This window comes from Bemisia tabaci, chromosome 5 (genome assembly GCF_918797505.1).
Source record: "Bemisia tabaci chromosome 5, PGI_BMITA_v3".
NCBI lineage: Eukaryota > Metazoa > Arthropoda > Insecta > Hemiptera > Aleyrodidae > Bemisia > Bemisia tabaci.
Window position 1 is genome coordinate 49,517,358 of NC_092797.1, and position 10,805 is coordinate 49,528,162.

At 42.0% G+C, this 10,805-nt stretch overlaps 1 protein-coding gene across 2 annotated transcripts in view; it reads right to left on the minus strand.

Annotated features, from left to right (window-relative positions):
• Positions 1-10,790, minus strand: part of 14-3-3zeta (tyrosine 3-monooxygenase/tryptophan 5-monooxygenase activation protein zeta) — a 42,232-nt gene extending 31,442 nt beyond the window's left edge. The window contains exon 1 of one of the 2 annotated variants that reach the window (XM_019044040.2): positions 10,651-10,790. The gene's annotated coding sequence lies outside the window, so the exon portion shown is untranslated. Of the gene's footprint in view, positions 1-10,475 lie in introns of both variants that reach the window. The other variant, XM_019044031.2, reaches the window with a different exon arrangement.
• Between the last annotated feature and the right edge of the window lie 15 nt (positions 10,791-10,805).

The window sequence follows — 10,805 nt, forward strand, 5'->3', positions numbered from 1 at the left end:
TTACGACAAGACATAGCCCTATCTTAACCGTGCAATATGTCGCAATTCGATGTCTTATCGGGCTGCTTTAAATTTCAATAATCGGCCCGCTGGCTGACACCCGGCCACCCGACTCATTTGCACTCTTGCTACCGACCGTGTTGCGCCGACCACTCCGAAATGTCGCTACTAGACACACCTCGTCGCGATCAAACCGACGACCTTGGGTGCCCCGGTTTCGCCGGACCCGAAAGCTCTCCCGCCATGCCGAACTAAAGAAGCGTGTTTTCGTTGATGATCGGTCGAACCAAAATGGGTGGATCAAGCGGTTCCGTACTTTGTTTTGACGCGATCGTAATTTTTCGGAACAACATTGCGATTCACCAGACAGATAGAAGGTAGAATTCTTGCAAACGATGGAGCCAAAATATAATCCTACAAAGGGGTTTAGAAATGACCTGCGGGCTGATTATTGAAATTGATAGACAAAGCAATAGACAAAAAGGATTTGGAGGGATCCTATTGGTAGAAGCGGGTGGTTGCAATGGACAAAGGAGGTAGGTAATAGACTAACTAACGGCAACCCACGCGAGACCCGACAGTTAGTCTATCATTTTCCCCCTTAGTCTATGAGAACCACCCATTTCAACCAATAGGATTGCTTTATGCCCCCTATGTCTTCTTTGTCTATAGCTTTGTCTATCAATTTCAATGATCGGCCCGTTGATGAAGATGATGGAATCCGACCAGCATCAATTTCGAAAGTCTGTTTACAAACCCGATTATGATCCCGCCGCCATTGCCGCGACATTTCGGCTCGACCGATCATCAACGAAAATACGCTTCTAGAGAACCACGCATGAGCCCGCCAACGTTAGAGTCCCATTATACTGAGAGTTAAGATAATGTGAATCCATTTCTGATTGGTTCCCGTATTTTGGGCCACCGCAGTGTCACAAACGGGAATAAAGATTACATTTTCACCGATTGCAAGGATTATAATCTAGAATGGACCGGGGGATAACAGGTTCGGCAAGAAACAAACGGAATGAGAGAAGGAACGGAGAAAGGAATTTAAGAATGGGCCGAAAAACTATCAGTTTGTGTAATCTTTATTCCTGTTTGTGACTCCATGAGGGAGGGTTGTCTTAACTCTCAGTATAAAGGGACTCTAGCCAACGTTATTGCGCCTCTTCTAGAAAATCTTCTTGGTATGGGCACTGAGCCCCATGGAGACCCTTGGAATCGTGGTGGCGACTAGGGGAAGGGGGGCTGAGACAATATATTCAGGTGCCCGCACTAAGAATCAGATTGTAAGCGACGTAATCGAGTAAAGAAAAAGTTCGGCTCGGAGGGCAACTCTTTTTTTCGCCTGAAAATGATGATTTTTTGTTACTTCTCTAGAAACCATTTGAATATTCCCCAGAACACAGGATACCGATGAAGGTTCTAGATTGAGTTCCTCCTGGGAACGGGCGCAAAATCAGTCAGTTAAATGATGGAACCGCGATTCGGAAAGGCTGAAGTGCGAGATTCTCGAAAGGTTTAGGTTTGATAGGGATCAGTGGCGGTTGAGTGTCGTAGAGCGCCAGAGAGCGCTGTATATCGACAGATACGTGGGTGTGTGTGTCACAGGAGTTAGCAATTACTAGCAATTTGCGAGCAGGATGCTCTTCAACTCGTCAAATTGCAGTAATTCGCATCGACATAGTAAAGTTTTTATCGGTGAATAACTTCAGAGGCACGGTCGGCTTGGAACGCCTTCAAATCACGATGATACTCTCAGCTTCGCCCGCAAGTTGGTTTAGTTGCTTAACCTAACCAAACCCAACTGAGGTCACTGCTTTCACAGCGCCCACTAGCGAATACAAGAGGAGAAGCACGTTTGTTTGGGTTCCGAGCGGAACAATCGGTACTTTCTATGATGTTTCTTCACATCTGAATTTTTTAATTACTTAACTCAACGCAATAGACTGCCTATTTTTTTCGGCGGTTGCCAATTCCCTGCGACGTACGAGTGAACGTTTTTCCTTGAAAATTTCAATGCTTTAGGTTTGATGGCGAATAAAATTCTGTGAAAAATTGAGAGAAAAATATCCCCAAAACAATATCGTACTTCAAAGAGGGAAACTTTGTAACCTCTGAGGAGTGAGGACTCATAAGGCGTTCTCCTTTAGTAGGCCGGCGCGCAGTGGATCGAGACAATAGGAGAAGTCGGACAAAATTTGGAAATTTTAAACGCTCATTAACTAAACGCTTTAAACCTTGAAGTTCTAAAAGTGGTTTCAATGGTTTCCTCGTGAAATTTTCTTCAAGAAGCACTCCTTAAAGTTTAAAATGTGACGAAATTAACATAAAAATTTGCAGTTTTATTCCAAAATTTCATGTCCGACCCCTCTGATGGAGATGTTGCATGTGTGAGGAATTTGCGATTTGACTATTGATTCCTATGTAAAAGTTCGCGAAAAACACGATGGTGCCACTGGTTTTCTCAGAAACCAACTGCCAAGCTCAAAAAAAGCTCTCAAGTTGAGGCCAAAATGGTGGAGATATCCCACGCTATCCTGAGAGTCCACGTCTACATCAAGACAAACTCTCCATGCAAAGATAGGGAGCAAATACATTAACGGGGTTGCCGTGTTTTCAGTTTCGAGTCCCCAAATAAAGTGGCAGCCCTGTCAATGCATTTGCTCCCTATCTTTGCATGGAGAGTTTGTCTTGATGTAGACGTGGACTCTCAGGATAGCGTAGGATATCCCCTCCATTTTGGCCTCAACTTGAGAGCTTTTTTTGAGCTTGGGGGTTGATTTCAGAGAAAACCAGTGACACCATCGTGTTTCTTGCGAACTTTTACAGAAGAATCAATAGTCAAATCGCAAATTCCTCATAAATGCAACATCTCCATCGACTCGAACCACTTTGCGGCGATCCTGCAGTCCGTTCTCAGCACGCGGACGGAGGATTTAACGTCTCGCCTTACAAACGTGCAGACGCTTGAACTCCCGTTCATCGACGAAACGAGAGCAGATCCCAAAATCAATCTATTTCGGTCGATTTGACAGCCTCTGACGACGTCTCAACCGTGTCGATTTTTTATGCGTCTTATTGTTGGAAGCAGGATTCTTTAAGAAATGGATCGGTTACGAAACGGGACTAGATTATAGAATTAGTTGTTACGTAAAAACATCGCGAGAAAACTGCTCTCGCCCTGCTAGGCAAACTTTTCGAATGGACGATCGAAATCGAGCAGGGTTAACATCATTATTTCCGGATCGTTGACTCCCTTAATTTTCTCTTTTTTTTTTAAAAGTAACATTTAGAGAGGAGAGTTGTCGACAAGGGCCGTTTTTGAGCCCACCCTGGCTGAATATCCTCAACTCTATGATTTTTTGCTCATTGGGGGTCTATATTTTACGGAATGCATCATGATTCGGTCATTTCCGGCCCCTTTTTCAGATCTGATAAGGGCCTGAACGTGGATCTAACGGCCGATTTTGGCGAAAAATACGAATTTTTCAGCATTCGATCACAAATCCGTCAAAATTGCGGTCTCCAGACCTAAGTGCAGGTCAGGATTACACCCAAGAAGAGCGACTAAAAATGACCAAATCATCATGCATTCCGTGAAATAAAGACCTTCAAGGAGCACAAAATCGTGGAGTTGAGGAACTTCAGGGTGAATCCAAAACCAGTCCCTATCGGTAGCCCTCTTTCGCGTAGCCGAATTGCAGGATTTTCCTGCTGTGGGCACTAGGCAGATAATACCCTACATATGAGCTCACTGTCCGTCAACTTCATAAAATATCGGACTTTATGCCGAGTTACGAACACGGTTCTTCTTTGACAGCTCGAAAATAGAGTCTGACGACTCCGCAACGGTCATGCTTTAGGAACCTAGGTTTGACGCCGAGTGACACCTGCATGATGTCATTCAATGCAAACTTGGAGCTGGGATTTCTCCTACGGATACATTCTAATTTCGGAGTGACTTCATTTCGTCTTCGTCATCGACGTCAACCGCAGCGAGGGATTCACTCGTAGGCCTGAGTCATCTTACACCAGTGGCGTGGCGTGAATTGCGATATACCGATTGTTATGCCATTTAAACCTATAGAAAAGGATCGATAAATAGGGCGTTCGCAGCGAACACCTTGATAATCGATTCTTTACCATAGGTTTAAATGGCATAACAATCAAGACATCGCAATGCATGCCACGCCACTGTCTTACACCTACATTACGCATCTCTCCAAGGCTCAGGATTTTATCTCTCTACCGACTACATGAACTGCATCCGGGATTTTGAAAACAGCCTTTCGCCTTTGAGTGACGTTTACACGCACCGGCTAAAACCCTGAAACGACAGAGCTTCGAACCTGCACTCCGTACACGGATAAAAAGAGCGGTGGATAAAGCATGGTGGCGACTACTAAAATTGTCTCACTAATCTTCAGGAAATCCGATAGCCAGTATCACATTCCTGATAGTGTTAGCCATACGTACAGTGGACTACTAGACAGGGATGCAGAAATCAAATCGGCCTTCCCATCTGAAAAACCCCTCTTTTCTGAGAAATTTTAAAAAAAATGACTTTATTATATTTGAACGTATTGAGTGCCGCGCGCGATTTGGCGAAAAACAAGAGTTTTTACCGCAGTTTTGCAAAAATAAACAAACAAAAACAAGATTTTGCCGGCTTTCCATCTGAGAACACCGTTATTGCCCTGAAAACGCCCGAACTCCTTGACAGACCCCCTGCTCGTTTTCACACGCGACCAGTCGTGGTCTGCCCGGTCAAGTGGTCGAAAAGTTATAGCACCCTTGCTAGATAGGTACGTAGTTTACCACACAAAGAGTCTGGTCAGAAATAAGTAGAGACCCTACACAAACCCCTTGGCAATAGGTGGAAACTTTCATTTTTGGAAATTCAACATTCATTTCACGATAAAATAGCAATATGGCAGCAGCAGTCATCTGCTTTCGTTGGATGGCTTTTGAGCTCCAGGATAGGCAGTTTGCCCAAAAAGTTTAGCAAACATAGGCTTGATCCTTGAACGATTGTTCGACACGTTTCACGACAGCCAACAGTTGAATGATGGAACCCCGAAAATGAAAACTGTCTGGATAAGTACCACCAGTAAAGAGTGTTTAATTGTAGCCCAATCCAGGGTTACCACAGAATTTAGAAAACGAAATTCCCTGATTTCCCTGACACATTTTGGTGAAATTCCCTGACAATTGAAGATGTGACGGATGATTAAGAAGGCATAATTGAAAATAGTTTTCAAGCAAAATGTGTTGTTCAAAACCTCGAACCCATTCGAGAAAGCAAAATGAAGGTGATTTAACAAATTTTCCCTGACATTTTCGTCATTTCCCCTGACATTTCCCGGTTTTCCCTGACTTCTTAAAATTCCCTGACTGTGGCAACCCTGCCGATCTGGTGTTAGGTATCTGTAACATTTCCCGGGGATCATTGGATCAAACATCCGAACAGTCTGGTAGCCTCGACTAGGATTTTTTCCGGTTAGGAATAAAGTAGAGGGCACACTGGAATTCATTAACGCATCGAATACATGGAAGTGGGCAACCGAGTCCGTTTCTAGGATATTCGTCTAGACAGCTATGATTGAGCCGTGCGTTCAGGACTCTCTTTGAGGAAAACGAGCGTTCCATTAAAACGCGACGATTATCAGCGAATCAGTCACCGGCACGGGACACGAAACGTGATGGAACGTTGACCGTTTTGGGTAGCCACGACCACCAACTCAACGGTTCTCTGCCTATCCTGTCTGCGCCCGGATTTCGATAGTTGCAGCCGCCAGGGTGTCTACCACTACCAGTTAAGAAAAACCAAAATTGGGGACTTTTGGGGACTTTTTTCAAGAAATCGGGGACTTTTCCCCCCGAAATAGTAAGAGACAAGGAGCTAGTTAGAGCGTTAGAAGGCGTATTTTATACGGCTAATTTTGCAAGTAATGTTGAACCGATGAAAACATACGAAAAACCAAGCGAGACTTCAGTTTTTTTATTCCTAGTTATACCGCGCCGCCACGGCTGGTGGGAAAATTTGAAAATACCCGGGTTTGAGACGATTTTTGTCAGTTATTGGGGACCTGAACAAGAAAATTGGGGACTTTCGGGGATATCGGGTACACCGAGACACCCTCCCAAAATCGGGGACATTGGGCGACTTTTGGGGACCGGTAGACACCCAGGCCACCCAAAATTCGTGCAGTCCGCCCTTCAAAAGTCGGTGATCGTTCATCGCGAAGTTTAGACACATTTACAGAAATCGGACCGAGTATAAGGTGGTTCTTCGGGACTTTTGAAGGCGATTCAGTAGTCGATAGGTAGATCAATTGGACTGCATTTTGCTACTTGGAACTATAAATTCCGGCCCGATTTAAAAACAACGTATGTGCCATTAGTTTCCCTATGCACATAAGTGTTTTTCCAGAAGAGCCAGAATTTATAGTTCCAAATTGCAAAATGCAGATCAGGAACTATTATTTCTTGCTCAGTTTAACAACCACGTATGTACCCTTACTTTTCCGATGGGTTTTAACAGATGAGCCAAAAATTATAGTTCCGATTTACAAAATGTAATGAAATTGATGATTTCTGGAACTAAGGAACGGACAGTTCGTCTTTTCTCGGACGAAGGAACGTTACTCTATTCAAAGGTTGCAAAACTGACTCGAGCAATTGAATATTTTACAATAATGTACATGTGCAATTTATGTCCAACATGTTTCTGATTTTCTAGGAAGATCAGATATCAGTGAAATATTCAGTTAGAAAAAAAACCAAGATTCTCATGGTACTTAAAAATGCAATTTGCGAAGGGAAATTTGACAACATTGAAATGTAATTAAGTTTTTACGCGGGGGAGACGACGATTTATTTAAAATTTTCGGGCATAAAATTATGCTGTAGTAACTCAGGTATTCGTACAGAACATTTGACCGAGCAGCAATTTGAAATATCTCCTAAAGAACGTCCCAAAGGAATATAGTAAACTGCTGCTTCCCGATTTGCAATTTTCACCGAAGACGTACTCTCGACGCTGTTTCAAGATGGTCCTCGGTCAAATTTTGTAGGAGCATACTTGACATACTACAACGTGATGTGATGCATGGAAATTCAAAGTGAAAATTTACAAAAACCATCAAATGCTCGATGATCGCCCATCGCGTCCACAGAATCTGCAGACTAAGGCTGCTGCTATTACTATTTTCCAATTATCCTGACAGAGCTACGTAACTATCCAAGAAAAAGTGAAGAATAAACCAGAGTGCCACCAAAACCAATTTCCCATTTCATTGGCTGAATTAGCGAAAACAAGTTGAAAAAATAGTCAGTTCAGCAGGGTTCCTTACAGGCCAATCAGCTGAAATAGCGCCGCTTACAACCGCATACTAATTCAGCAATCTGCAGGACTGATCTATGTCAATGTCAATATCAATATCTTTATTTTCGGTGTAGGCATTATTCGTTTTTGCATATTTGTCCCAAAGAATAGCCACTATCAGTGGCACGAATTAGAAAAAATCGATATATATCGCTTGTCTGTGACGCAACACTGATAGCGCCCTTTACAGGGTCAATCACACGGACAGTGGTGCCAGATTGCGAGCGAGAATTCTAGTACCACGTGAGGCACTTAAAACACCCGATTTGACAACTATGCAAATACGTTTGACCCGACCTTCGCATAACAGTGCGCGAATACTACATGAAATAGGGAGATACGTAAGCTATTATCCCGGTTCGAACTCACGTGAATTATCTCTAACGTCAACTGGCACCCACACATGATGCGAGTTTGATGAGTGTTTGAAGAATGCCGTAAGCTGGCTCTCAAACGTGATTGGCTCCTGAGATGAACAACTTCAGTGGAATTTCGATCAAACCTCTAATACAAAGCAAAAAAACGAAACACAATCGGGGAGGTTTTGGGTCAGAAGACCAACAGGAATTATGCATTTGGATGTGCCTTTTCACTAGCATCAGTAAAAACTACAATTTTTTTTAATCCACACCAGATCAAAATCCCTTTTCAGATAAAAAAAAAAATTGAAATTAAAACGCATAAGCTTAACTTTCCGAATAATCTTATGCAAAGCAAAAGGGAGACAAAGATGAACAATAGGGGGGGGGGGCACAATTTTTAAAAAAACCATTGATTGCTTGCATTTGGCGGTAATGGGCCAATGGCTATGATTGAGGATCATAAATTTGAAATCGATGCTTATCAACTGTAAAATAAATTTGAACACAGAAATCCAGCATGGTAAGACTTGTATCATTTCTGAAAAATTAGCTGCTACTTATACCTAATTCGTAAACGGGCGAAAAATTTGGAAAAACGGCTCAACCTTGAAATCTAAATAAGATGAACAATTGAAAAAAAAAGGCACTTAAAAGAATGGCCTGGCAACCCCAAAAATGCTTCCTTTTACAAAATGTGCTCAAACTAGGAATGGTCAAATATTTCAATGATCGGATATTTAATATTCCAAATATTGTCACCGAGATGATCACATGACAACCGAATGTTGGTGAAAGTAGGTATTCGAATAATTGATTATTATTCGATTAATATTAAAAAAGGTAAAACTGCAATTTCCTATTACTTTGCCTCCTATAGTTCAAAATTACGAGGTTGAAGTATTCCCCTCCAGACCTACAGACCAATCAGTGCATACCTACATGCCCTGGGGTCCAAGTTACCACCAGCATGGTTCGAAAAAAGTCCATTCTGTGGAAATACTTTTCCAAAAGTGCAAAAAATAGAGCCCTGTGCAAGCTTTGTTCCACCACCCTGTTATATTTGCGGAGCACCGTTACAAAAAAATGAAAAATCGGAGCAATGATCTGAAAGATTCAAATATTCACTTCAAAGTACATTCGAAATTGCGAGCTTCAATTTTTCAAATAATCGCAATCGAAAAGTTTCGAATATTAGAATAATCGCAGGCGATTCGATAATCGTCCATCCCTAGCTCAAACATAGCCATTTCAAAAATCTGTACAAACCCTAAAAATTCAGCCTGCATATCAGATGGCCCCTAAAATTGTAGGCTTAAGTATAGAGAGGAAACAAAAGCTTTCTCCGGCGTCACCAATCAGTAAACACTGTTACTAAATGACTAATATGAATATTCTGAAAAATTCACTTTGTAGCCTCATTCATTTCGAAATTGTGACAGAGAAAGTTTGATTTATATGGATTATTCAAGAACACCAAGAAAGGAACTTTATAAAAAGATTTTAAACAGTCATACAGAAAATTAGCCGAGGCTAAGTAAGTCCTTTGGTTTTCTGTGCAGGGTCCAGTGGCGTAGCTAGGAATTTTTGAAGAGGGTGGGGATCTATTTACATTGTTTAGGGTACATTTCAGATAATATTTTATGTCTGCCCTCCAAAAGTAAAAAAAAGGTACAAATAACCAGGCTGGGGGGGGGGGGGGGGCAGACCTCTTGGATCCCCCTTGTCAACGCCGTTGACAGGGTCTTTATGTGAATCAACGAGGGGACAAAATGCTGAGGAAGTGAAATGAGAGGTGAATATTGTGAACCTAACAAATCAGAACTTCTAGGTCCAGGGCATTATAGCAAGTTACATGATTTAAGATAAACTGAGATCAGAGAGTTCTCTGCATTTAATTTGACCTACTTACATTTCACTGCAGTTTTGATTAAAAGGGAATTAACACATTACATCTAATTGGAACCATTCAGGCTCTAATCGAACCTTCCTTTAAAGATGCACGGATATCAAGAAATTCAATGAAACCGTTTAGCGCTGAGCGAAGATGAACTGGTTTAGGATCTATCAACTAAGGTCTGATTTCAGCACTATCACTTCAAAACTATTTACATGTCGGTAGATTCAGAACTTGCAAATAATATGAACAGCAGAATAACATTCAACAGTTATATTATGCGACTTAGTCATGACTCACAAATGGGAAGACTACACTATAGAACGCCCCTTCATTATCAATTAAAAATACTGTTTAAGGTGCGATTACAAGCAAGAAGGTACATGGAAGTTCATGCTGGGGTAGAACGGAGTGAGGTATGATACCGATATCGAGCTCTGGTATTAACTTGAGATCTTCTCATCTCAATGTTGGTGTGATTGCGAGTGGCAGCGAAGGTCAAGTTTGACAGACCGTGGAAAATGTATTTCTTCAGCCATGAATGCTGTGGCGGAGTGTTGAGGCCACATAAAATTTTGCTCTGGCAGGGCGTCAAACCCTGATGGATTCACATGGACAAGAGGAATTAGCACAGCATGCAATGCACTAAAATGTGGTGTCAAGGGGGATTCAAGAATGATCTGTTGGCTAGCTCTGAGGAGGGTTATGAGGTACCTAACAATTTTTTTTAGAAAGCTCCAACTATCTGAAAGTAGAATGGATCTGAGCTACAGATAATAATATGTGAGTAAGGAGGAGGTGATTGTAAGTAAGAAATCAAACATACCTTTTGCCGGTAAAATACTAAAAATGGCGAGACCGCCCTGAGTCACTCCTTTTAATGCGTCACTCTCAACAACACAAAATTGTTAACGTTGATAAAACGAAACCCCCACAAAACTAATGAGTAGAAGAAAACAGAAGTAAAAGTAATGTCACTGTCCAGATGATAAATTACTCACATTTATACCAATTTCCAAACACTTTAACCGATTTCTTGACGACCGCACGGGCTCCTGACATTAAACTTTAGCACTTTAGGTTGCAAACTGACTGGATTTCTTCGAAAAGAGGGGTTCTCACGACGGGAAACACGATGAGGAGGGGGAAAGTTGCG